Source organism: Pteropus medius, unplaced genomic scaffold (assembly GCF_902729225.1).
Source record: "Pteropus medius unplaced genomic scaffold, Ma_sr-lr_union100, whole genome shotgun sequence".
Classification (NCBI taxonomy): Eukaryota; Metazoa; Chordata; class Mammalia; order Chiroptera; family Pteropodidae; genus Pteropus; species Pteropus medius.
In genome coordinates this window covers 40,507-63,114 of record NW_024351545.1, presented here as the reverse complement: position 1 = coordinate 63,114, position 22,608 = coordinate 40,507, and the positions used below count along the sequence as shown (strand labels likewise).

The following is a 22,608-nucleotide window of genomic DNA, read 5'->3' as shown; positions in this document are numbered from 1 at the left end:
ATGGATGGCTCCTATCCTGCAGTTCCTACATGCTGCAGAGGGGATAGAAAGCTGAGAAGGATGAGGGCCAGGATAAAGAGGGCACAAAGTCCATAGACCTAAAGATTGGATGGCATGGCTACAACCAAGGGCACCAGCAGCAGATGCTGGTGCATGTCAGAAGGATAAGTGGAAACTGGCAGTGCAGAGAGGAAGCTAGCGCTGTGAGAATGAGATGCTCACGTGGAGGCCAAATAGGCCAGACCCCATCTCTTCTCACATGTTACTATATAGGCTTCCCCTGGTGCCCAGAAGTTATCGTAAGGAAAAGAAGGAGTAACAAAGCAGAGGAGGAGAACATCAAGGACAGCAGCAAGGACTAAGAGAACAAGGTAGAACCCTTGTGAGGAAAAGACAACCCTAACAGAGAGCTTGAATTGTGACTCCACTAAAAACAAAAGACTAAGTTCTAAACCAGAACAAAATAAGATACTTTGAAGTGATAAGATTAAAATCATTTCTTGTTTGTTTGCTTAGTTTGTTTAGTGTTTAGTTTCTCTCTCTCTCCCTCCCCTTCTCTCGTCATTGAAATATGGGCTATGAGCAATTCACTTTGGCTTTAGAGAGGCATAAAAAAATATGTTTATGTACATGAGGTTTAGAGGGGATATTACTACCTTGCTTAAACTGTAGGTCCTGGAATGGCCTTTGAAGGGTATCTAGTTCAATTCAAATTGTATTGAGGAGAAATGGACTGGGAAATGGGAAAGCAATTATCTCAGACTCACAGAGCTAGTTAGTAACAGAGCCAGGACCAGACCCACATCTCCAAGGCACTGTGACATGTGAGCATTCAAAACCAAGAGCCACTTTCACCCATAGTAATTGATGGTGGAAATCACTGGATTCCCTAGATGTTGCTGTCTCGGATTTGTAAGCACACACAGAATTCCTGTACCACTGGGGCATACCAGTCATCCATCAATGACTGCATGAGGACTTTCCCTTAGTTCTTTGCTCTCACTGATAATTCCTTTTGTTGGTGACCTTCAGTTTTCTGCAGTGCCAGCTGGTCATGACTGGTTTAGCATCTCTAATGAACTGTGTTGGATTTTGTCTTAAAGTCCCATGGTTGCCTTTCAGATATAAAATAAAATTCTGTTGTATCATCTGATATTTTCAGATGATCAGCTACACCACTCCCCTCTGTTCTGAAAATAAAAAGGTAGTTAGATTTTTAAATTCTGTTCTTTGAACAGCCCAGTTCAAGGAAATATAGAGTTGTATCATAAGCTCACTTAACTTCAGAGAACTCAACTGCATAAACTCAGGCATTACCCTCAATCTCAGAATGAGAGTGAGACAGACACAGAAAGATAGTAAGACACAGATACAGAGACAGAGTTTCATTTTCTCCTCTTACCTCATTGTTAGAAATAGACTCCAGCTGAATAACTGGCTTCCTTTTATCTTGAAAAGATTCTCAGGTTATTTCTCCTCATTTCATGGACTGCTAAACCAAATGTGAATATAGCTGTTAGCCTGAACAAGGGTTTGTGTATTAAAAGAGTAGAGTGCATTTTAAGTGTGACCTCATGCTTGGTTTCATTTTACTTTTCTCTAACCATATTCCTTTACTCTGATGTCTATGCCTATTTTTAAATTTTATTTTACATAATTATTTTTGTAACCTAGCTTATAAAGAAGACCAAGATATTTATCAATTTATTTGCTTGTTCTCGTCAACTTCAACCAAACTTTGATTCACCTATTTTTAAATATTTACCCAAATTACATCTATAGGCAAAATGAAGTGGAGGGAAAGCAAATAAGGGGAAAAAATCCTGCTATTGAGGATAAAAAGCATCTTTCATATAATAATTAGTAAATCTTGCAGATGGTGAAAATAGATGACAACACAAAATAAATGTTTCAGTAGGCCATTTTCCCCTCAGTCCGTGTGTATATAAACTCAATTTAAAATTGTAACAAAATTTGAGTGAAGCAAGAGTGAGATTTAACCCCTTTAAGATCTGGGTACACATCTTCTTTTAATATGTATTTCAACTTTCTTTTCATGTGGATTCACCCTGGTATAACAACCGCAATAACTATTTTTAAAGTAAAATACGTTAATGTGTTACATACTCTACAAAAACAAGAACCTTAAAGAACCTAAATAATAATACTCACTAGAAATATGAATACAGTTGACCCTTGAACAAGGGATTTCGTGGCTTTGACTTCGCACAGTAGAAAATCCAGGTGTAACTTCTGACTCCACAGTCAGCCCAGGACATCTACCAACTGTGGATTGAAACCAGTATTTTTGATCTGAAGCTGGGAATTGGCAGTTGGAAATGGCAGTTAGGAATTCAAAAATGCTGTTTTCCATATGTGGTTGGTTGGAGCTGTGGATGTGAAAAAGCAAAGGATAAAATGGGCCGTATTTATTGAAAAAATAACCCGCCTATAAGTGGACCCATGCAGTTCTAACTTGTGTTGTTCAAGGGTCGACTGTAGTTGCTTGAAAACCTAGAGCAATCCCAAGTCAAATTTAAGATCAGAATTGGGAAAGCCCCTTTGCTCTTATCAACTTGTAAAATAAATAGGTTGCCTTCTTTTGTGACATACACACAGATTAGGAGCTCACGACAGCATTTGTACTAAGATAAATAAGGTTATTGAGAATGTAAGTCAGAGATTTTAACAATCTCCCTCTTCTGTCTCTTTAAAATTACAAGTTCCAGTTCATAGTAGATAACAACTGATTTGTACTTTCTCTTTTTAAAATGCCTACATTCTTTAGCTTTTCCTAATCAAGGAAGCAAATAGGTATCTTAGCAAAAGAGGTCCTGGGGAAGTTTGCAAGCATTATACTATGCTTTGTTGAGTAAGTTCAGAACAGTTTATAATATATTATCATAAAAACAGATTGTCATCAATAGCATACTTGCTGCATGAATAATTTTAGAACAAGTGAGATCTTTCAAGGCTTTTTTATTGCAAGCAATCATTATGCTCACCACATAAAACAAATGCCTTCTGGGAATTGTTTTTTTATAAGACAGAGCTTTCTCTAGTTTATATTTCTTGGGCTATCTAAAAGATGAAAGCAGCTGGTTGCTCTGGCTATAAGATTAATACTGTATGTAGCCATTGATGGTTTATGCAGTGAACTAATGAAAAAGTTGGACATGTAATAAGATATCGGTGAGCTAGTCCTAATTACCATCATAATATTTGGCACTGAAATTTAATAACTCTTTCTGGACGTAGATGTCAAAAAGCATTTACCATTAATTAAAAACCCACGCTGCTATTGAATAAAAGAGATACTGTTAACCCAATTTCACAAATGAGAAATAGAGTTATAGTGATTATCAAAATGACCTGGATAGATTTTTAAAAATCATTCATAAAACCACAATATGTCCCTGGTAAAAATGGAAATAGGAGTAGACGCCCACAATTGCTGCCACACTCAATGTTGCCTTATAATGGAACCGCAGCCTGGTAATTAGAGCTTCTGGTTTCCACAGATGTTCTCACTCAGTCTTCTTTCCTACATTCCCTCAGCACTAATGAAGTCGAGATTAATTTGCAATACGCGATTACAAAAATAAAAAGCTCTCTTCAACTTCTCTGGGGCAGAAACCAGTTCTTTAATTTACTCTGAATGTCTCCATACTTCTCAGGCTCGGCTTCAAGAAATGTGCATGTAAAAGAAAGAAGGGTTCCTGGATTAGGCAAAGTTAAATAGGCTTCTTCAAGAATTCTCGGAGCCTTTTCTATACTGATGTATATCGCAAAGCTCCAAGAGGAAATATTATGTGATTTATGTGACCACCAAATCTCTATTTCATGGGTATAGTGGGCAAAATAATGCCTCCCAAAGATGCCTCTGTCCTTATCCTGGAACCTTGCATGGGAAAGGGGAATTAAGTGTACAGATAGAATTAAGGTTGATAAACTGACCTTATAGCAGCAATTACCCTGGATTATCTAGGTGGGCCCAATGTAATCAGTAAAGTTTTTAAAAGTGGAATTGGGAGGCAGAGAATTGATTTAAGAATGAAGCAGCATGAGAAACACTACTGGCCTTTGCTGGCTTTGAAAATGGAAGGAGGAGAAGGCAGCCTCTAGAAACTGGAAAAGGGAAGGAAATGGATTCTCCCCTAGGCCTCCAGGAGGAACATAGCTCTCCTCACACCTTGATTTTAGCCTAGTGAGACCCATTTTAGACTTTTTACACTGTAACGGTAAGATAATAAATTTGTGCTATATTAGGGCTCCAAGTTTGTGGTTATATATGACAGCAGCCATAGGAAACTAATACAGTGGGACATCTATTAACATCCTACTAACACCTCCCAGAATTATAGTTCTGTGTTATAATTTTAGGAAAAAAATGTTACTGTATTTGGAACAGGGGCCCACATCAAACTGGCAATCAATAACTATTATAGACTGAATAATTCATTTTTATTGTGTGAAAATTGTTGGGACTTAGTCATTGGGGCAGCCACTCTATTTGCCTATCTATTCCACTATCTGCCTATTTTTCATTTGAAAATAATAATTCTTACCAATTTGAATCATGAAGTAAAAATGTGTTTACCTTAAATGATGTCAAAATAAACAGTGTGGAATAGATTAGTGCATACAAACCACCTGGAGATTCCTCTTAAAATGCAGAGCTGATTTAGAAATTCTGGAGTGAAGACTGGGGCTATGTATTTCTAACGAGTGCCCAGTGATGCCTGTACTGGTGATCTGTGCACCACCCTTTTATCAGAAGAGAAAAAGAGGACGGTTCATGTCAGATCCTGCATGGTTCCCTGCCCTGGAAACCTTTCCGTTCTCACTGCTAGAGTCAGAAGCAAACCCTCCTCATCGTGCTTTTAGGACCATTACTGATCTTAAGCAGAAGATATTCCAGCAATTTTAGTTTCATACGTAGAAGACTCAGCTTCTAGTTAAAAGTCCATTTTAAATTATAAAATGAATATATTCTCACAGATTGCAAGGACTTTGTCAGCTTACAATCCCCTTTTTTTTTTTTATTTTAATTTTTATTTTTTACACCTACAGCACCTGGTCTTCCTAGATGGTCTCCCATCCAAGTACTAACCAGGCCTGACCCCGCTTAGCTTCCCAGATTAGATGAGATCGGGCTTGTTCATGATAGTATGGCCATAGACAAATTCTGTAATATTAAAATCCATGTGTTCCATGTATAATTTTGTGTAGCTGTATCAATATTGAGTAAATTTGTTAGTATAATCTCAAATTATAGTTTCCCAATTATGTAATGCACATTCTCACATTTGCAAATATTGAAGTAGTTTAAAGAACCTAGAGTGTGAGCCTTCAATAATACTGAGGACTGCCCTTAAAGACTTCATGTATCCAGACTCTAGGAAAAAATAAAGATATCAGAAGTTAAAGGAGAAAAAAAAATTCAAACTCAGAACTCCAGAATCTTTTCATTATGCAGATGAGTGAAACGTTTCTCTTCAGTCCATTGTTTATCATTTTTAATATCATTTGTAACCTTGTTGAGCTTTTAAAAATTTAATCTAAATGACATCCAGGGTCATCCTGCCTCTCAAAACCTAGGCGCAACTACTCCTGGTCTCCAGCACGCCTCATAGTGAAAGTCCAATTCCCTCTTCAAGATTTCTGTGTTTTCCTCTGGGGCTCATATTTCTGTGACCACTTCTTACCTCAGCTGACTTCTTGACATCTTACAACTTTTCCTTTATTACCATCTGGGTTCTTGAATTACCTTCCTTAGTTTTATACACTAACAAACGAAGCTTATACACGCAAAACTTTTGTGTAGCAGGTTTTACAGAAAGTTGATAGAAATTAAGAAATAGACAGGGTTTGCACTGCTGACCCGCAGACCTTCCCATGAGCGAGGACTAACTGCTTACCAAGAGGTATATTACCAGTTCAAAGGAGCACAGATTATGGCTTTCACTTGGATTCCCATCACTCAAGAGCCTCCTCAGTTGCTCATATACCATCCCAACCGTGAAAAGAACCACGCATAAGAAAATAAATAAATAAATAATGATAGCACCTGCAGAACCCAGCGCCAGGGAGGGAAAAACAAGCAGAATGCCCCCAACTCGGAGCTCATTGTAAGCTAGAACTGCTAGAGAAGAAAAATGACAGCTTCAATTTTTGAATGAGATTAAAAAAAAAAGTACTTAAAGAAATTCAGTCCCATTATGGAAAAAAAAAAGACCCTGAAATTCAGAGTTTTCTTCTTTTTTCTATTTCTTTTTAACTTTACAAATTCTACAGATGAATCGAAGGAGTTGTTATTCTCTGTTGAGAACTGAGTTTGGACTGTATGATCAAGTAAAAGATATCTCAACACAGAAAGTAAAAATACGGAGAGATGAAAATTATGAGAGAAATATCTGAAAAGAGCTTGGAGGACAGATGCAGAGACCTAGCAAATGAATAATAAGAGTAATAAGAATAACAAGGGAGGGGAAAGAAACATGTAGGAATGAACATTTAAAGTGTTTATTGATGTCAACTGTAATTTAAAAAGTAAAAAAAAATAAAATAAATTAAAATAGAACAATAAAGTGCTCACTGAGTTCCAAGCAGAATTGATGGGGCTGGGGGTGAGGGCAGGAATAAACAACCCAAAAACTCCACTTAAGCATATCCTGGCAGAATTCCTAAATTCAAGCATAAAAAAATGTATAAATTGTCAGACATAAAACTATGTTATGTACAAAAGAAATGGCCAACAGAAATTAGACTGATGTATTAGAAAGAAGAAAATGAAGAATGAAACCCATACAATGCTGAAGGAAGAGGATTGTAACCCAAAATCTTGCCCATGGCTGAGACAGCCACTTGTGAGAAGAGTGTGGGCAAATAGGCAAGGACCCAGGGCTTCTGTGACCCTCATAGTTTAAGCTATTATTATTTTGTGTTTAATTGGCTCTATTATCCTATTCCCTCAAGCAAAGTGTACTTTTAAACATTTCTCCTGGAACTTGCTTTACAGGTATTCCTTCAGAACAGGACTAATGTACTTTCTTAATCTTTGACTATAAGTTACATGACAACAAAAACAATTGAAACATTCAGTTAAAGCCTATACCTATATCCTAATTAAGAATGAAATGATTTACTTCTAGCTGTCAAAAACACTAGGGGCATTAAAATCACAAGGGGCTGGGCTACAGGAGAGTAATGCCTAGAAAAATGGGAAAATATGATAGGATCATTGAAATTTAATGAGGAAAATTGAGAGAATTAATAGTACTTTGATCAACTCACCAAAATTCAGGGAGAGAGAGAGAGAAAAAAAAACAAGGTAACCTAAGTGATATTCATGAGGTAAGATGAAAGAAATAAAACCAAAAATATTAATAAATGTGAATGGACTGGATTCCTCTTTTAAAGACAAAGATTTTTAGACTTTAAAAAGCAGATGTATCTTATTTTCAAACACACTTAAAGGTGATTTTTTAATATTGAAAAGAAAGAAATTAGACATAGATATGAGGAAAATATAATTTTTAAAAAATGGAACAAAAGGAAAAGAGAAAAAGTAGAGATACAATTATAAGTAAAACAACATTTAGGACTAAAAGCATTCATTAGGACAAGAGGAAGGTGTAAAGGCACTGTTTATGAAAAGGATGTAATAATCATAAATTTATATGCATCCAGTATCTAAAGAGATAAATATAGGAAGAAAACATTAGAAATATTTTTAAAAAAATAAGATATAAACCTTGATTTCATAGTAGGTTATTTTAACAATTGGTTTTATTACATAACATTTACATTTTTATTTATGGCTGTATTTGGTGTAGTTGGCCATGTTTATGTTTTGATATATACCCTCAGGTACAGTTAATCTTAGGAGAAAGGTATCTGTAGATATTAAGTTTAATTATAAACATTACAACTGGGTTTGTCTGTCTTGTGGATTGGTGATCTCAGCACACTGCACTGCCCCTCTGAAGCAAGAGGATCCCATGGACCACTGAGGAAGAGAGCGGCATGGAGGGCACTTTGGGACCTCTTTGAAGAAATGTTCAGTCAATGATGATGCAGTGTGGCCTCAGGCTGGTCCTTCCAACATGGATCTCCAGCAGAGACTGTCTAGTTCCTTAGGACAGGGCTTTTGAACCTCTCTATCTCCCCAATGCCCAACATTAGTGAGATAATGAATGAAGACTGAGCATCCTGAAGGGAGACCTAGAGACTCTCTGTCCCTTCCACTGGCTTATCCCTAGATTCAATCCTGGTACTTAACAAACATTCATCTCTCTTCAGTTTCAACAGCAAACATTTTTTGAGCATACAACATGTACAAGATCCTGTTCTGGTCTTCTTTTTGAGAACACGTTTTTCCAAGATTTCCCTCAGGTCTGGTAAGTGAACCAAAGTACTAGGACCTATGTTTGGCTTCTAAATGCTTCACATTGAGGGGCTATCTGGCAGTAGTCTATAGACAGTGCTGACCCATGGCTTAGCTTCCATCGAGCTCAGGCAAAACTCAGAGATAAGAGCAATCCAGCGAGTTTTCAGTGAAGCTAAAGCTATTCCATTTAGAAGGTGGTTCTTTATCCTGATGATGTGGTCTTCCTCTTTTTGGTTTAAAAGTGGCCTTTCTTTTTGAAATGATGGCAGCATTTTTTAAAATGTTATTACTTGAAAAATAAAAGTTTGACAACCCATGACTCCCAAATAAATTAATATATGTACGGGTATATGATGTATTACTTCATTAATTCAAATATGTAAGGATCCCTATTCTCTATGGTTTCCTTTCTGTAGCTCCAAGAACAATCCATGCTCAAAGGTTATAATATAATGTTTCTGCAGTCACTTCCCACTCTTTGCAAACTCATCTCGACCAGCAAAGGATTAGTCCAGACATTCAAGGAGCCAGATTTACTTTGGACGGTTGGAGCTGCATAATACAGAGTCTTGCCCTAGGAGACAGGAGGAATGTGCTGCTTTGCAAAGTGTTGCTAAGCTGAATGATTCTTAACTTTGTTAAAATCCGTGATGGAGTCTGTCCCCACATTGCCAACTGATGTCATAAGCCTGAGTACTTGGTTCCCCACATATTCCACTGGGAAAATTCATTATGTCCAATGTCTTTATAAAAGAAAAATTCTCAGATACATATATATCAAATTTGACAAAATTTCTCTGAATCTGTCTTTAAAAGAAAAAAGAATGAAAATTGGAGGTTATAATTTTACCAATATCAACCCAAAGATAGACAAGTATTGTATTCATTTACATTATGCTTCTATCCTCCAAAATTTTTAAATGATGTCTAATGTCGTCTTCATCATTTAATGATTAAAATTATAGGCAGTTTCCCCTAAATCCGAGTTGAGTTTGGAAGTTTGGCTCATTTGACATGGAGCTTCATTTCTCTCCACCAAAGGAGAAAGTACGGTGTAAGCAACTTTGGTCTGTCTGAAAGCAGAGATCTGAATTTTAATCTTGACTGAAAATTATTTATTAGCTGTGTTACTTTCAGTAAGCTCTTAACGTTCCTAAACCCAGTTTCACCATTTGTAAAGTGAGTATCCTAAGACCAACAGCACATGATCATAATGCATCTGGTATTAAGTACTCAAGAAATGCTAGTCCTGTCTTTTAAAAATCTAATTAGACTTCAAATTTTCATTTCAAATGAACTTACACAAGATACTCTTTTTCTGTCTGTATTATTTCTAAAAAATAATTGGGAGAAAGAGTTTAAATTTGCTTCTTTAGTTTATGAAGAATTACACAAATGAACCTAGAGGGAAAGGGGTCTTATGCTAAATATTTTGCTTACTCATAATGACAAATGTACACAGATAAGAACCACAAGTGGTCTCAGCTCTAATACACACCATTGTCCATTTAAACAAACGGTGTCTGTAGCACTGTGCTTCAGTGTGGAATTATTACTGACTCAGAGGTTTCTAAACACCGCTACTTGAATCATCTGGAGTCTTCTTTAGTGGTCCATACTTCCCTATTAGACCTGACCCTGCAAAGGGAGAGACGAGTGACAAGTTTACTTCCCACACTAGTCAGGCTGCTAAATCTCTGTAACACAGATAATACATTTGTAAGAAGGAACATTCAAAAAATAAGCTTAATGTATTCTCATTCAATTTACTAAATAGCTGATATAAATTGAAGCCAGTAAGCTACACTCATCAGCTTTTACTAACAGCTTACTAAATGTCAGAAAAACAAAATGTTCTAAACTAGGATACCACTCTTAATTCCTACAAAATAAATTGGAATGCACACTTTTTATGAGGAAAACAATGAGGGTGTGAGGAGGATGAAGGTAAAGGGGGTCAAATATATGGTGACAAAAGGAGACTAGGCTTTGGGTGATGAGCACGTAATGCAGTATACAGATGATGTATTATAGATTGTACACTTTTTAAATGATATAAACCAATGTTACTCCAATAAATTTAATTTTAAAATATTTTAAATGTTTTAAACGCTTTAAAAAGATAATGTAAATATATAACATTCAAAATCTAAATTTCCTTTGGTACAAATGGTTAAAAGACCCTAAAAAGACAGCTAAGCTGCCAAGTTGAAAGTAGCTGAAATGTGCCTGCTGGTATGTGAATCATTTCAATAAGGGATTTAGTTAAGGAATGGAGGTAAGGAATTATCAATATAAAGCACAAGTGAACATTATTAGTCAACTCATCATGCTAACAATAATGCACAAGATGCAACAGCAAAGATAATCCAAAAATCTTTTATATTTGCTTTTGTACTATAACATTATTATTTGCAGTAGATTTATCTTCCCACCTATACTTGAGATTTGTTTGCCTTTTTTGGTATTCATTACTTGATGGATGGGGGAAGACGCCCAACAGCACCCTCAAGGGCACAGGGAAACCAGGGAGTTACATTTTCCAGAGATATTTTACAAAATAAATTGTTTCTGTGAGTAGGAGGCAGGCTTGGAACACTGAAAGCATGGAGTGAGGCTCATTCCAATACTTTTGATCACTCTGCAGGCCATCAGCCACCATACAGGTGGCCCATGAATAAGCAAGGTTGCAAACAGGCCTACTCAGTGCAATTAGGCCCATTTCCTTCAGGCACATACCCCACCCCTCTAGAGCTAGTGTGGTTAGAGCACTGTGGATCACAGGCCTCAAAAAAGGAGTGCCTCTTTTCCAGGGCCCAAGTGAGAAAGACACACCTGAGGCCTGAGTGAGAGCCTCCTGGTCTTTTTGGGGTCAGAGGAATCCTGAAGCTATAAATCACCCATATATGCTTTGAGACATGCTTTAGATGCTTTTTTCTGGATGCCCTGCAACTAAGAAAAAACTGAATGCATTGTAGAACAGATCTGTGGTCAGTGGTGGCAGAGTCTACACAGAACTTTGCTTCATAGTGTCCTGGGAAAAACCTTTCGACTTATTGGCTATACTAGTCAGTATGGCTACATAGCTCATGGTGCTTTTGAACATATTGGTGATGTTGTAGTGTGTTCTGACCATCGTCGAAGCCTACAATTCCAAATTCAGATATTGTCTTTGCAGAAAATCTTAGTTGGCATTTTTATGGCATCAAAAGAGGTGACATTGTGATTGCAAAAAAAAGTCCAAGTGATTCAAAATCAATTATTTGTAAAAGAGTAATTAGTTTAGAAGAAGACAAAAATATAGTCCATCAGATTTCTTTAAAAGTTATAGTTAGGTGTCAACAGATCATGTTTGGTTAGAAAGTAATAATCTACAGAATTCTACAGATTCTAGGTACTATGGATCTATTCCATATGGACTAATTAAAGGATGTAACTTCTTTGAGATTTGGCTTCTGAGTGATTTTGAATTTCTACATGACAGTCCTGATGGCCACAGTTTTTCAGATGATTAGTATGTATTTATTCTTTTGATTTGATTATCATCCCCTGTTCAAGTGAATGTATTATTGCCACTGAATTATGTACTACAGAGAGAACAATTACTATTCAATATAAAAGGAGAACCCCCAAATTTGGGAGACAAGTCCAAAGGAAGTTAATATCAATTAAGTGAAAAACAAATGAGCTAAGCCACATTCTGAGAGTGACCCCAAGAAAGAATTTGTAAAACAACCTTTCTGATCCTTAGGAAGGAAATAAACTGCAATTTATGAAAAATTCTCTGTAATCTAAATTCTTGGGAAGGTGACAGTGAAACAACTCGTTTCAAATCCTCCTCCCAAAACCAGACAAAATCATAAAAGTAAAATACTGGAAACACTTCTGCAGTGCTGAAAATAAGGCATGTTGTCAAAAACAGGGAAGATAATCTGATCTATAAAGTCAAGGTGAAACAACATCCAAAGATCTCACCAAGAGCCAATTCAGGTTCCCCACCATGGAAGTGATGCTTCCAGTGCTGCGGGAAGTAAGTGAAGCAAATCTTGCCAAATTTTGCCAGCAATCTCTAATAATGAGGAATGACAGCAAGAAGTGTGACGGTGGGCAATGGATGGGACAGACCCAGATTCAGAGCCTATAGGAGCTGGGCGGGAAAAGCAAACCTATGGGCACAACAAGAAACCTGGCAGCAACTCAGCCTGTTGTCTATTCAGTTTCTCAATAGCAACACGGACTCATTCTGACCCAGAAAAGCACTTTCCTAAAATGAAGAAGGAGGCAGGACCTGAAGCCCGCTGAGAAAGGGCAAGACTATGAGATGGATGAAGACCGCGCCTCATGGAGGCACTTTTTCTGTTGGCACTAACTGCAGCACATATTGAAGTGGGGCCACCAATGAAACTGCTAGCTTCAAGTTTCCTCTCATTCAAAATTTTACCTATCCGGCCAGTTTCTCCTTGTATATTAAAATACATTCCCAAATTAGAGCTAGTTTGGGACACTATAGAGGGATAGCTCTCCACAATGACAATTCACTCTCCCAGTTGGTGGGTAAAAACACCAGGGATGATTCCAGACAAAGTTATACCCATCTTGTGTTCTTGGAGTAGGTGCCAGGCTGAACACAAGATCAAATATAAAATACCTGGCCTCTGGTGTGATAATTTCAGCAAAGAGTTGAAACACAACTTTTGTGACAAATGTATAGAATCTCTCCACTTTTTGATCCATATGTGATCCAGGTTCTCTCATCCCGTTTAGGGTGCTGAATGGTCAAGCTAATAACATTATCCAACAACATCCAACACTCCAGATTAACTGCAATAAAATTAAAAAACAAAAAAACAAAAAAACAGATGAGTCAGACATCTCTGCAACATTAAATGCCAAAAGAGAATCACATTAATTTTTAAGAGAAATAACCATGACTCATGAGTTCTATCATTTAGTAAAGTGTCTTTTTCATACAGAGAAAACAGAAAAATCTCATCGAACATGCAAATCTTCAGGAAGTATACAGCCCATGCACTCTACTTAGAAAGATCGTTTGAATATATGGTGACAGAAGGAAATTTAACTTCGGATGGTGAACACACAATGCAATATACATATGATGTTTTATTGAATTGTACACTTGAAACCTATAGCATTTGATTAACCAATGTCACCCCAATAAATTTAATAAAAATTAAAAAAAAATAAAAAATAGAAAAATAAAAATAAATTTAAAAAAGAAAGAAAAATGAGTTGAGGATATGTACCGGTGGTAAAGAGGAGGTGCAAGTAAAGGTGTCACAGATGGAGATACTGTGGTATGAAAGGCCCAGATATGGAATTAAAACACATAACTCAATTTAAATGACTTGGAAAATAAGGTTATAAAACAAGATGCAAATGTCATTCTTGAAAGAAAAGATGAAAATTTTAAAAGAATACTATCTTAACAATGTGGTAATTATCTAGGAAAATCTCCCAGAGTATACTAAGAAAAATTTGAGAAATGGAAAGAAATGTTATCCTTGACAAAATATTCATCTTCATAGGTGATTGTCATTAAATACTGTTTCATATTAGTAACTTGAGAAAGTTGGTACTTCAAGATTCAAAAGAAATCATTAGTGAAACTAAATATGTCTTTAATACACAAAATCACTGAAAAAAATTTAAAGAAGAAAAATCAGATGCTATACTGATAGAGAATAAATGGAAGAGAGAAGGAAGAAAACATGAAATGAGACAAAAGAAGTAATAAATATATATCCTAAAAATAAATGTAAAGAGAATAATCTCATCTCTTAGAAGGAAAGACTCTTAATTGGGTCAAAAAAGAAAATCCAACTCTATTTATAAGCAACATACTCAAAATAAAGTACTCAGCAAAGTTAAAAGAAAAAGTGGAATAAAGATATGCTCTGCTAATAGTCACTGAAAAAGAAAAAGAACAACAACAAAAAGAACATGGGTTACAAACATCAAAATAGAAATCAAAGATAAAAGCAGTAAAAATAATAGTCACTTTGTTAAGAAGTAAAAATTCACGACAAATATTATCTGTCATGTTATATGCCAAATAGCATGCCATTATATAGTTTAAAAGTTTAAAAATAAATCACCATAAATCTGAAGAACTTAACATAATTATTGCATTTTTCAAAATTAGGCAGATAAAAATAAACAATAATAAATAATAAAATCATACTAATGTCTTTATAAATGCCAAATTTACAGAGTAGAAGCTTTTTAAGCTTCCATGGAATATTTGTAAAATCTAACCAGATATTAGGTAGTGACATAAGTCTCAACAATTTCAAACTGTTGAAAAGATACAGATCATATCTGACCACAATGCAAAAAAACAAAATTAGAAATAATCATTAGAAAAACACAAAAACTTTCTAATTATTTGGAAGTTTTAGAAAGAAAAATTGAAAGGAATGAAGGAGGGATAGTGAGAGGGAATGAAAGAACACATGTTTAAGGACCTTGGTTCAAAAAGGAAACAAAACTGCAATGGTCAACTCTTTGGATATTAATTATAATGGAACATTATATATAAAAACTTATGAGATATAAATATAAGTCAAATCTCAGAGAAAAATGCATATAACCTTACTTGCTTTGCTTACTTACCAGGTTCTTCTCATCAATTTGCTTTTTTTTTATTCATCTTGAATGTCTTACCATCTTTCTTCTGTTTGAAAAAATATGCTGAAAAAAAGAAAAAGAAAACAATGTAGCTAAAGTGAGATTCATATTACAGGTAGAATTTTTTTAGCATGGAAAAAATGAATCATGTCAATCATTGCAGAAGGCTTCCTCATGAGACTGCAGGTTAGTGATGAAAAAAGATGGTTTTATGGTCCAAATAGTTATAGCTCTGGTAACAGATTACCCAGAACATACCTCAGTGTATACACACGTCCCCCATTTTCTAATAAATGACTCACTTTGGAGGCAGCCAGGGATTGTGTTTCAATCAATGTAATAACTCTTATACTGATTTCTCTACATGAGAGACACTGATGTAAGCACTTTTCACGTACTGATTCATTTATAACATACTGATAATACAATACATGGTTCCAATTTAGCTTAATTATTTTATTACAGAGCTTATTTTCTGCCTTCTCCTACTTCCAGTTTAGAAAAATATTTGGTCTTTTTTCTAATATGATAACCAAGTAATCACCCAGAGAAGCATGTCAGGTAATCAGAAGGTCCCTTATTGTTCTAGAACATGCGTGTCCTCTATTTTTCTGAAATATCTACCATGTGTCCCTATGAGGACTGTCCCAGATAAATTCTTACCATCTAAATCTATTAGGAAGAACCAAACATAATAACATTGTCTTCTTTAAACTTGAAAAATCCAGTGGCTCCTTTCCAGGTGATGTCCAATGATATTTCTCCCATTTGTGATGAGAGAGAATCACAAAAAAGGATTTTTCCTTTTTAACTTTACACTTATGGTGTGCAAAACTAAACAGAGCCAGTGAATGTGAAAGGTAGCATGCAGCTCTGATATATAATTGCAGTTAACCAAGAAGCAGCTCCAAGGATATTTTGAAATGAATCTTGTTTTAATATTTTGCAGAAAATTATTAAAATAAAAAAATTAAATGAGTATAGCTTAGCAATCAAAATCTTCCTAGGAAGCCTCTACAGATTCATCCTGAGAGGTCATTTCAAATTTTCCCAGCTCTCTAAAGATAATTAGTTTCTTTTGAATAATGCTCAAAAGGAAATAGTCTTTCACCTTTATGAGTGAGTTCATCTTCTGGGATTTTTTTTCCCCTGAGACTATAATAGTGCAAAACTGCAAAAAGAAAGGAGAAAAACCCTATGCTAATGAATAAATAAGAAATCAAAACTGATAGGTTTATACAACTACATTATCCCTTATTATGTTTAGGAAGAGCTACCATGCTTTAATTGTTTACCAGCTAGAAATGAGGAGGGAATGCTCCTGATACAAACTGGAAATACACACATTCAGGTGCTCAACAAGCCACTATCACATCTTGTCAGACAGTAGAGTAGATCCAACAAGAGGGACTCTCCTAGGCTAGTGAAAGAACATTTAGAGACAGAAAGGAGGCATATTTTGTAGCAAAGGTCATTTAATCATGCTTCATACTCTCGTATCCATTGAATATCAGTAATAAGATTTACTGGTTAGTGCATTCATTCAATATAGATCTTTCATGATTATTTCTATTTATTATATCTGTCCCCAGTAAATGATTTGTTATGTTACATTACTGGTTATAAATATTATCATTCCTATTATTATTTTTAAAAGAGCTCTTTTCTATCTCAGAAGTATTGCATCCACACTGTAAACTATCTCCAGGTTACTGCCAAAGAGTTTTTTTCCTAGAGCAAGAAGAGTGAGAAATACACAGCATTGTTGCTCTTCTGGGACAAATCAAACTGAAACAGCTTCTAAGTGCAGTAAAACATAAAAGGCATGCTATCTTTTCTTTAAGAAGATAGATAGTAACCCTGGAATTGATGTAGAACATGAGACCGTTCACCTAGAACCAAAACCTTGGTCACAAATCAGAGAATCTGGCCTAACTGTCCTTTAAGATGAACTCTGGAAATAAGAGTCAGAGCCTACAAGTATGGTGGGAGAACTGACCATAAAATAGGCCATGCTCGCCAATTTCAGTTGTATCTGGTTGGTCTTATTCTACATCAGAAATGTGGTGTTTTTATGGGGTCCATGATAAATAAGCTTTTCCAGAAAACTTTGCAAATATAATAATGTACATGATGAAATTTATGTGTTGGCATAGGAGGGCACAAATATAATGAAAAAAAATAATGATATGTTCTTAAGTTTTCTTAACAAGAAGATATTGGTTGGAACTTTCACTTCTGGTCTTGAGATAGTGGCATGCTCTGGGATTACCTTCCCACCATAAATAACTAGAAAAATCGACGAAAAAATAACAGTTTCAGATATTGAAAAAGAGGTAGCATAGCACTGTGGTCTCTTAGAGAAGGGAAACAAATGAGGTGAGCCCTAAAGTTTACTCCACTTTTAGCCTGGAGACAATTTATAAAAGAGCACAGGGAAGGGGAATCCAAGTAGAGTCCAGAAGTATTGTTGAATTGATGAGACAGATTAGAGTTTGGGGAGATTGAGATGGCTGAAATTTATAGGGCACAGTACAAGAAAAGAGGGAGATGCATAGAGCAAGAGCCTAGAAATCTGCTTCGGGGTCTGCTTGAATTGTGAACTGAATACCAATCTTTATGTTTATAGGATGAAACTTCACAAGGCTAGGAAAAATAATTTCTGGGGAAAGAGCAATTACCAGGCAGCTATGAAGCAGGATAAATCCCATAGCTCACACGGAACTGAGAATCTTTCAAGTTCCCAACAGTCAAAATAAAGAGATGCTGACGAAGACACAAGGCATTCAATCAAGATCCCAGAGAGGTCACATCTTGTAGTGGGGCAAAATTAACCATAGGAAAAAAGGTACTCTGGGTGTTTACCAATAAACAGTTTAAAAAATAAGCTTTGATCTAACCTGCACATAACTTAATTGAATGTTAGAACAAAATCCAACCCTCTTTAAAGAAATACAATGAAATCCAGCACTCAACAATATAAAATTCACTCTGTTCACCATCCAAAAAACTTACTTGCATATAAACATAAAGGTCAAGAAAATGTGATTCAAAATGAGGAGAAAATAAGTTAATAGAAATATACTAAAAAATAACAGAGATGGTGGAATTAGCATGCAAGAATACTGAAATGTATATTATAAATATGCTTAAGATCTATAGGAAAAGATGAACATCTGAGTAGAGAAGTGGACGATATGAAAAAGAATCCCATGGAACTTCTAGAGATGAAAAATAAAATACGTAAAATGAAAATTACATTGGATAAAATAAATAACAGATTAGGCATTGCAGAAGGAAAGATTAGCAAAGTTGATCATGTAGCAAAAATTATCCATAATGAAATGAAACAAAGAAAAAAGATTCTGGTGGTGGTGGGAAGAACCTGAGGGAAAATATCAAATGGTCTAACATATATGTGTTTGAAGAAATAATGGACAAAAATTTCACATATTTGTTGAAAACTATAAATGCTCATGTTTAAGTATTTCAACAAGTAGCAAGATCAACATACACACACACAAAGAAGATACTGAGGTACAAAGTAGTCAAATTACTGAAAACCTATAAAAAAAAATCCTCAAGGCATCCAGAGAGCAAAAGGCACATTATACAGAGTGGAACAAAGCCAAGAATGACTGCATGCTTTTCATCAAAAACGACACCAGACAAAAGAAAATTGCAGTGACTGCTATCCACTGCAGCATAGCAGTCACTCCAAAACTAGTGTCTTTAAACTCCAATCAATAACAACATATTATCTCTCACAAGTTTCGTGTGTTGGGAATTTGAGACTGGCTCATTTAGGCTGCTCTGGTTAGGTGTCTCTCATGAGAATCTGCCTTCAAGGTGTATCGCTCTCATTTCTGACAAGTTGATACATGTTTGTTGCTCACCAAGTAGGTCACTTCGTGAGACTGCTTGAATATCCTTATGGCACAGGGAGTGGCTGTGTCCACAATGAGTGTTTAAAAGACCTTCAAGGGGCAAGATGCAATGACCATGTTAAACAGTCTTAGAAGTAACATAATGTAATTTCAGTCATGTTCTATTGATCATATGGGTTAGACCTGATTCAGAGTGGGACAAGACTTAAACAAACACATGAATACCAGGAGATCAGGATCATTGATGGTCATCTTAGAGGCTGGCTGTCATAGGAATAGAACATTTAAGTGCTTGAGAAAAAACTGTCAACCTGGTATTTTTATGCAGCTAAAATATCCTTCAAAGGTGAAGGCAAAATAAAGAATGTATCAAACAAAAACTGAGAAAAATGCTACAAGTGAACTTGAACTACAAGAAATATTAAAGGAAGTGTTTCTGACATAAGGAAAATCATACCAGATAAAAATTGGAGTCTGCCCAGAGGAATAGAGTGCAGGAAACAATAAATGTGTAGTAGGTAGATGTAGAATACATTTTTTTCTCAATTTTAAATTTATATGAAAGATCATTGGCCATTTAAAACAAAATAATAATGTCTTGGGGGTTATAATATATTTGCATATAAAATGTAGAGTAACAATAGCACAAAGAATAGGAGGAGAAAGGAGAATACGCTGTTGTCCAATTTTTATATTGTGTGTGAAATAGCACATTATGTGATATTGAACTGTGATAACTTAAAGATATATATTGTAAACATTAGAGCAACCACTAAAAATATATACCAAAGTAAACTACAGAAGAAAAATTTTACTGAGAAAAAAATGAGATATTTTATAATAATAAAGAGGTCAATTCATCAATAAGACACAACAATCTTGAACATACATATTTCTGATAAAGCATCAAAACAGATGAAGGGAAAATCAACAGAATTTAAAGGATAAACAGACAAATATCTAATGTCTAAAGTTAAGAAAGACTAACTATACAAAATATTGGTGAGGGTGTGAAGCAACTGGAATTGTCACTGCTCCTGAGAATGTACTGAGATACTACACTACTTTGGGAAACAGTGTGACGATGTCTTAAGAACTAAAACATATATCTACCATACACTTAGCATTCTTTGGTAACACACACTCACCACTCAGAGAAATGAAAGCACATGTCCACACAAAGACTTGTATATGAATGTCCATAGTAGCTTTATAATAGCTAAAATGCAAATAATCCAAGCGCCCATCACCAGGTAAATAGATAAACAAATTGTGGCATAACCATACAATGGAATTCTAGTAAGCAATAGAAAGATGGATTTTAAAAACAGTATGCAGAGGAAAATAAGTCATATTCAAAAGAGCACATACTATATGATTACATTGATATGGTTTGGGGAGATAATTTTGGCATTTCTGCACATTTTCTGAGCAGAGGGCATTGACACTTTGTTTAAGGATGCTGCTCCATTGCAGGGACTAGATTTATGTTCTAGAGTAATAAAATTAAAGTTTTCTCTTCTCCTTAGAGACATTCCATGATTATAAAAATAACACTTCCTCGGAGTCAGTAGGCAGATTTGTTTCCTGACCAGGAGAATAAGGATAATGTCTGTTTCCACAGAGGAGGATGGACAGGCTTATCAGTAGTCCCTTTATAATAGGGGTTTCCTGGCACAGTATTCCTCAGCTGTGACATGGGTACACTGCATGCATAAACTTTCACCTGGGCCCTTCTCCCCATCACACCATGGGTCTTTCTTGGTGAGCAAGAAGAATCAATACAAACAAAGCTCCTGCTACCTACTGTGCTGTGAGTCTGAATCTATCCATTTGTGTTTACGTCTCCTTATTGACCAAGTCTTTGGAACTCTAGTTATCTACACTAGCCCTGTAGTAGATGCTGTTGCGTAAGAACTGCTTAACATGAAACTCTAGAGAAGACAAATCTAATCTGTAGTGATAAAAAGTAGGTTGATGGTTGCTTAGGAGTGGGATGGGCAGGATCAACTGAGAAAGAGTATGAGGGAAACTTCTGAGGTGATGACTACATTTTCCAAGTCCAGCCTATGATAAATTTAAAGCATATGGCTCATATTGTGTGCAAAGTATACTTAAATAAAATTTATTTGTAAAATACTTTGGCCTTTTCATAGGATTAGAAATGTCTGAGAGCATGTGTGAGTGGTAAGTAAAAATAATTCACAAGTCAAAAGCAATATGCCATCATGAAAAGAGTATTCAACTGAAGGTACTTTGTCACTTTAAATAAGTCAAATACCTTCTCTGTGTCTAAACTATTTAGAGAGGTAAAATAAAAGCTATATACTTCTTAAGTTCTGACTAAATTAAAGCTGAGAGTTAACGTACCTACACTGAACTCTTTGAAAGAAGTTTCATTTAAACAGATAGTTGTTGCATATATTTTTTAATTATATTTGCTCTCAAATAAAAATATTTCTGCTGTAAGGTATCTGAAAATTCTCTCTCATAAAGAAAATTAAATTGGGGGCAAACAACTCAGAGTCTATTGCAATATTCTGATTCAAGCAACAAAAAAATAATAATCCCATAGGAAATATTAGTCCCATTAAGACATTACATTTTTAATAAATAAGATTTGGGAATCTTACCAAAAGGTAAAGTTGTTTTTGATGAAAGGGAGTATAGAGGGATTGGGTTTCCAATTAATAGAGAGAGAAGGGCAAATACTGAAAGATCAAAAGAATCTAAGATGAAGCATATATTCAAATTGGAGGAAGAATTACAAAGTGGATGGGTAAGTGCACAATATTGCATTCTCCCATACTTTGCTGTGTTCAGTGCTGTGAATGGATATTGCCTTCAGCTGCATTATTTGGTTTCAGATAATATGTTGGGGAAAATCTATACTATGAAGGAATGCGACTTTCACTTTACCAATCATGAGTGAGCCAATTTGACTTACATAAATATGTGCCATAGGGAAGAATAGACCATACTTTTGTTTAATCTTTGAGCTCAATGTCAATTCCTTGGGAAAACTTTCCCTGACCTCTTGCCCAGATGAAGGCACTCAGTCTCAGAACTGTCTGTGCTCTTATTTTATAATATGTACCATTGTTTATATCTTTGTGAAATTATTTTTCTTATTGTCTGACTCTCCATATAAGATGTATTTTCACTCATTGCTGTCTCCCCAGCACCTGGCATAGAGCCTAGGCATACAAAAGGTGCCCAAGAAATATTGGTTGACTGCAAGAATTATTTAATTAGTTAAATATTATGCCATTAAAGTAAACCTTAATTACTCTCTGTTATGGTATTTATAGAATTTATAATATTCTTTTTCATTTTGCCCTGGCTTTCTTTATTTTTGAAATGAGGAACACGAATTTTGGTTTATGTATAGATCTACTCCGTTGGTGACAGTGACAAAAACAAAAACAAAAACAAAAACAAACAACAACAACAACAAAAAACAGTGTAAGAAGAAAAGAAAGATAGTAAGTTTGATGAATGAAATAACCCACTCTCAACTGGCTTCCAGGTCTCTCTTGTAAAGTATTGTCAAGTAAACCTGCTTAGATCAACATAATACACCACTGTCCTGGGACTTCATCTGTCTAACCCTTCTCTGGAGATGAATTAAGAATGTCATTGGAAATAATATTATTACAATCATTTACTTCTATAAAATTC

At 35.4% G+C, this 22,608-nt stretch overlaps 2 pseudogenes; one reads left to right on the top strand and one right to left on the bottom strand.

The window, feature by feature from the left end:
* Positions 1-5,064: 5,064 nt before the first annotated feature.
* On the bottom strand, positions 5,065-5,183 carry LOC120586962 (uncharacterized; annotated as a pseudogene).
* A 6,136-nt stretch (positions 5,184-11,319) lies between these two features.
* On the top strand, positions 11,320-11,907 carry LOC120586946 (mitochondrial inner membrane protease subunit 1-like; annotated as a pseudogene).
* The last annotated feature ends 10,701 nt before the right edge of the window (positions 11,908-22,608 follow it).